Source organism: Pinus tabuliformis, chromosome 3_1, assembly GCF_031772625.1.
Source record: "Pinus tabuliformis cultivar Carrire ecotype Pingquan chromosome 3_1, CPIR1, whole genome shotgun sequence".
NCBI lineage: Eukaryota > Viridiplantae > Streptophyta > Pinopsida > Pinales > Pinaceae > Pinus > Pinus tabuliformis.
Window position 1 is genome coordinate 368,126,491 of NC_142301.1, and position 6,693 is coordinate 368,133,183.

A 6,693-nucleotide genomic window follows, 5' to 3' on the forward strand; every position below is an offset into this window, starting at 1 on the left:
CTGAAACGTGGAATTTTCATAAAACAATGGAAACAAGAATTGTGAGCTGAGTATGACACTGAACACGATTATGGCCACAGTTATATGGGTTCAATCATTTTATATACAAGCAATATACGGGATAAGACATTAGATACAGACAACATACATGTAACGATGCGCCTGCAATAACATTTCGCATACATCCGGTAGGACCGGTACTACACGGCCCTGCTCATAGCCCAAGCCTACCGTGTACTTCATCTTTTTCTCAAATGGAAGTTGAAGGAATTTCCATGCAATCTACTTCAGTCACGATTTCGTATTTAAGTAAATGAATCGAAACCAACGTTAATAGCTCGTTACTTGGTGCTTCAATGGTATTATCGGAGGTTAAATCATTTAATTTATTGATAATCAAATTATTTCAATGATATACATATCAATAAATAATAAATCTGAAAACCTATGCTCTATAAATATCAAACATCAAAGTATTTATTATTAAAATTAAAAATTCATAAATAAAATGATAATGATATTATTATTATTAAAAGAATATATATATATATATAATATTATGGATTATCAATACTACTTGTCATAAAATTATATTTTATTTTATATGACATTTTTTATTATTATTTAATTTAATTAAAAGGGTAGGCATAATTATTTTTGAAATAAATCTCAATTGTTGATTTGTGAATATTTGTGAAGGCTATTAAGAAGATTCCAAAATATTTATTGGAGGTTAAAACTTTATATGTACTTAATAATTATTGATAATTAAATTAAAATTTTGGAAGCCCATTTTAAAATAAACACAATATGTATGTAAATTCTTTTTATTTTTATTTTTTTATTTATGTAGAAGAATTGGTGGGTAAGACAGTTTGTTATGACATTTCCATTATAACGATCAAGTTTCCACAACTACCCCTATAGTGGATATGAGTAAATCCAACTAGAAACATTTAAATAAAGAATTCCTTAACAATATACGTGGTTACTAACTAGTTTATATCCCTAAGCTATTTATAAAAAAATTAAACTTATATATTTCATACTTCAAATTTAATTAAAAATAAATAAAAAACACAAACATTTTCATTAATTCAAGGCTAAACCTACTAACCCAAAATACATTAGAATTATATAACAATGGATCACTAGACTTGATGAACATAACAACGTGGAACATAGATACTCTTACTTAGCTACAACTCACTCACATTGGAAAAAAATGACTTCTAGAACACATCAAAACTCACATAAATCTATAACATATCCTTACACTTAAGAAGACAATTCAACAAACCTGTCAGGTTGCTTGACTCTTCCATTTCTACATTATTCTAAACAAGATATTTTTATAATTAAATTCATTAGGGATATGAGCTAAAAAGTGAATATAATTATTTTTTAATGATATGTTTTTATGAATTAATTTTCCATCCTCATTCATTGGGAGTATTTGAGTTAAAAAGAAAATAAAAAAAAAAAATTATTATAGTTAAAGTTTTATAAATTATAAATTAAATGGAATTATAATTTCTAATAATTTTTTTTATGAATTAAAAGAATAAAAAAAAGGTTGAATTTGTTTAAATTTTAATTTACATTATAAATAGATGAACAAACTTAAAACTATTCAAATCAATATAAAATGAATAAAAACTTTAAAGGGAAAAAATATAATAAGCAATTTTTATTAACCAAAGAAAACTATAGTTTTTAACAAAATTTCAATAATAATAATAATAATTATTAATTAAATTATGCGATAATCTTTATCTTAGAACCATTTTTAAAATATTCCTTATGGCATGATGGGCAAGTTAAAGAGAGTGGGGGATGAGGAAACCCCATCCAAGGATGCTCTCATTTCAACCTTAGTGTGAAGGTTTTGGTTAATTGTCCTACGAGGGATCTCATATCTCAAAGTGGAAATTCTCTTATGCAATATATGGCTACTATATGTTGTTAATTTTTTTCTTGATATCATCTTGTGTCATTGTAGTTCTTTGCATTTTGATTTCGGTTCTATCTCCAGGTTTAAGGATTACATCTTCTTTTCGTTTGGAGGAAGGACTGATGAAATACCTACCACACCTTTATGAGTCGATCACATGGACTGGCCACCATCCTAGGAACATGGGACTAACTTCCAACTTAAGGTAATTGTAAGAGTTTGGAACTTTACTAATGCTTGTCAGTCTTCGTGTCATGATAAACCTCAACATGGTATGAGAGCCTTAACCGAAGTTCAATTCTGTCAAGTTACATTGGAGGGTGAATGTTGGACTAACTATTGCACCTATGGGAATTGACAAGTTGACTAACTTCTACCCTAGGAACATGGGACTAATTACCCACTCAAGATGATGGTAATTTTTTGGAAGATTACTAATCTTTGAAAGTTTTGGTGTAATGGAAAACATAATTAAGGACCAAGACCCCTTTCCATGCCCCCCAACCATTCCCGCTTCCTTGGGTTTCTCTAATAGGCCTTTTTCCACTTCAATGATTGATAGGAATCATTGTGAGCACGCACACTCTATAGGCAGTTCAAACTCCCTTCATTCTGTTAGCCACGTCTACATGTATATAATAATTTTCATTCTATCTACATTGAAGAAGGTCATTGGTTGTAATTCCGAGTTTGAAGTTTCAGTTTTCAACGTTTATTTTAAGTTGGTTTCATTAGAATGTTGTTAGCCTTGGAAGGGATCTCTACTGATTCCTATCTGAGATAGTTGATTTCTATTTCCTCTTTCTTCTTTCCTACTTAAATTCGCTTCCCACTTCCCACTTTTTTTGTTAGTATCTCACCACCCTCTGCCAACTCCAGCACCAGTGTGTGACCTCCCCTTTAGCCTGCATGGTTTTCAAGCGATATGCTCTATTTCCTCAACCATGGTTCTTTGTTAATATTCATTCCTTTGAGCCATTACTATTCCTTTTCATTTGTTTCTCTTAGTCTCCTTTGTTCCTTATATCATTCCTCGACAGATAACTTGCTCTCGTTCATGCACCAACATTCATGGCACAATGGAGGCTTTTGGTCTTAGGAACATGCCCATTCCTCTACTCTCCTTTATTGCATGTGAACTGCACCCAAGATAAATGAATAAATTCACATTGCTGATGACGAGGTGGTAATTGATCAAAAAGATAAATCAGACTCAAGGATCCTAGATTTAGAGGAAAGCTTGGTGCTAAACAACAGTGACACTATGCCAACAAAACCAATACCTGAACCTATATTGGAAAACTAAGATTTTTTTGACAAATTTCTCCTTGAATGCAACGAAGCTAAGCAAAAGATCCTTCAACACCTTGATAAAATAATATAGTTGGAGCATGTGACATGGACAATATATTACCTCGAATTGAGAATACGCTCTTTAGTGGAAAGGGTCTTACTCATATTTCTTATCACAAAATATATTAAGTTAGCAAATGAATTGACAATTCTCATGTTTTTAACTGTGAAAAAACTCCCCTATTTCTTAATCACACGATCTATAAGTTTACAAATAATAATTAAACAATTCCACTACGTATTGAGTTGCCGTGTCAAATGTCAAACACTCTGGCATTGGAGTAACTCTTTCAAATGACCTCCTGAACGCCTTTCTCTCTGACAAAAAGGCAAAGCTTTTGAGTCAACGATTTACCAAAGTTCATGTTCCCTGAAACGACGAGGTAGCTTAAGAGACCCGTTACACATTTGTATTTAATTTAGCTATCTGTATCCAACAACCATGGAAGATGTGACACTCCAAAGGTGCTTCGTCGGCGATCTTTCTTTGATGGGAAAAACGAATTGAACTCTGCCATTTATTCTACCATGCGATGGAAAAGTCCATTGGTTCACGTTATAGGACAGAAAATGTTGCCCTAAACCCAGAAATTCCATGCCCACCACAAAAATGCTAGAAGGTCGTGTCGACCCAAGACAAAACAACAGTAAAAGTACAAAAATTCTAGAAGGTTGTGGCAACCCAAGACAAAATACCAGTGAAAATCCAGCAGTGGCCCCCAAAATAAGCATGTTCACTACGGGTATCTGCATTGTAAAATTGGGGCTACCCTTTCATCACCATACACATTTCTTCTCTCCTCCTCGGCGTTGTGGCACTTTATTTTGGAGAGATGGCGAACATGGGTTATTCGGCAGCAACTATTACAGTGACCACCGTACTGTTGTTGGCTTACCTTAACATAGTCGAGGTAGAGGCAATACCGAAATTAGGGCTGTTGAAGGTAAGTCACCTGCATTTCTATTTCCACGACTTACTGGTGGGTACAAATGTGACGGCCGTGGACGTGGCGTCTGCTCCCGCAACCAACTCATCCTTTACTTAGTTCGGCATGGTTAGGGTTATGGACGACTGGCTTACCGAAGGGCCGGAAGCGACCTCCAAAATGGTTGGCAGAGCGCAGGGCATCCACATTTCATCGTGCCAAGAGAAAGTCTAGCTACTTATGGTAACAACGCTCGTTTTCGAGAGTGGCAAGTACAACGGCAGCACGCTTTCAATAGTGGGGAAGAACGCGGTTTTCGATGAAGTGAGGGAAATGCCCATCATAGGAGGGAACGGATTGTTTCGATTGGGTCAAGGCTACGCACTCGCACGCACTCATTCGTTCGATCTAAAGTCCGGCAATGCAGTCGTTGAATACAACGTCACAGTGCTCCATTACTCCTCCCCGCCTAGGATATAATTTTATCATTATACCCAGTGGGCATTGGTTATTTATATAATTAAAGTGAGAGAAATGCCCATAGTTGGAGGGAGCGGATTGTTTCGATTGGGTCAAGGCTACGCACTCGCACGAACTCATTTCCTTCGATCTAAAGTCCGGCAATGCAGTCGTTGAATACAATGTCACAGTGCTCCATTACTCGTCCCCGGATATAATTTTATCTTTATACCCAGTGGGCATTTATATAATTAAGAACGGCCGTAGAGGGTTGAGGGTTTCTTTTTATTATTTTCCATACTAGAATAAAACATTCAAAACCCTTGAAAAGTGCTCATGGAATGTAAAGATTGACTTGATTGTTTTATGGCTGTCCTTTAAAAATCCGAGATATCCTTCATTTCGGGATCACCCCTGAGCTCTTCTCGGTGCGGTTGGGATTCCAGAAATTGTAACGCAGAAAATGTTTTTTGTCAGAGCACTTTCATTCTCATATAGGAGAAACTGGTGATATTAGATGGCATTTCATCATTTTATACTATTAGTCATAAAATAAATTATATAAACTTTATTTTGATATCATTGTTTTCGGTGTAGATTATGGTTATAAAGTGCCCTATTAAAGTATTTATTGTGATATGGCTGGTGCAAGATATAACTAACTCTATAGTGGCTATACTCAGACGTTAATTTATTCAAAGATGTTTATTTGATTTACATTAAAATAATATTTGTTATTATTCTTTATTTATAATATTTTTAACTATTATTATACATAGTAGAATAGACAATTGAGATATTTAATCCTTTTACAAGTAAATATAAAAAAGAATGTAACTGTAATTTTTTATATATAAATAAATATAATCTTAATTACGGTTGATAATACATTAATATATTTATATTTAAAATTCACAACTAAGATCATAAGATAAGAATTAACTATGATAAAAAGAAATTAAATAAATCTTATCATATTCTTAAGCTTGAGGGTGATGGCTAAGAGGAACAAGAAGAAAATTTATTTTCAAGGAGATAAGCTTTATGTGTATAATATAAAATTTCAATGTAAATGAAAAATAAAAAATGTATATATAAATATTATTATTATTTAATATGACCAAGTTAAAATTTTATAGAGAAATATTTTTATTTTATATATATATTTTGGGATTTTATTAGTTTTATCATAATTTTAGGATAGTGAAAATCCTTTTATATAAGTATTTAGATAAATTGGTCAAAATAAGTAACTTGTTTTTTAATGTTGAAATGTACTAGATAGCTTATTAGTGTTTCTAAATATAATGTTGGGAAATTTTGAGATTGAAAGTTTTATCTTTAAAATTATAAAGTGAATTTTATTTGATAAGATGACATATTATATTTTGCCGTGAAATTTAATTTTGATATATTATAATAATAGATAGCAAAGATAGATCAACCAATTCAAAATAAGGCTCTTTGAGGGGGCAACCTTCTTTACATTACACAAATGAACAATTCTTGGATGATACAAAGGACAAGGCCTCATTTTTATATATAGGAGTCTAATGGGTCCCAATATAATTAGAGCCTACATAACAATTGTAGGGGCACAACAATAACAATAGTGGGCTTTTATGAGGCACAATAATAACAACACAGGGACTACATGGGCACAACAATATAATAAGGCAGTTTCACTAATAACAATAAGGGGTACGCTAGCAATATAGGTACCTGACATGCCCCTCTCCTCCAAAAAAGTGTTGTCCTCAATGCTTGAGTAGTTTTGGATGCTTTTGTATAAAATTATCATCCTCCCAAGTGGACTCTTCCATAGGTAAGTTCTTTCAGTTGATGAGATACTCTAAAATTGATCAATTTTGTAGCTATCGGGTGCTTGATTCCATGACTGCTTCATGTTCCAATATGATTTTTCCTTCCTCATCAAGTTCCGATAATATTGTTTGAACTGGGAGCTTGTCACCTATAACCTCCATTCAGCATGAAACATGG

General features: G+C 33.0%; 1 pseudogene; it reads left to right on the forward strand.

Annotated features, from left to right (window-relative positions):
• Positions 1-4,140: 4,140 nt before the first annotated feature.
• Positions 4,141-4,713, forward strand: LOC149187235 (dirigent protein 22 pseudogene; annotated as a pseudogene).
• Positions 4,714-6,693: the final 1,980 nt, after the last annotated feature.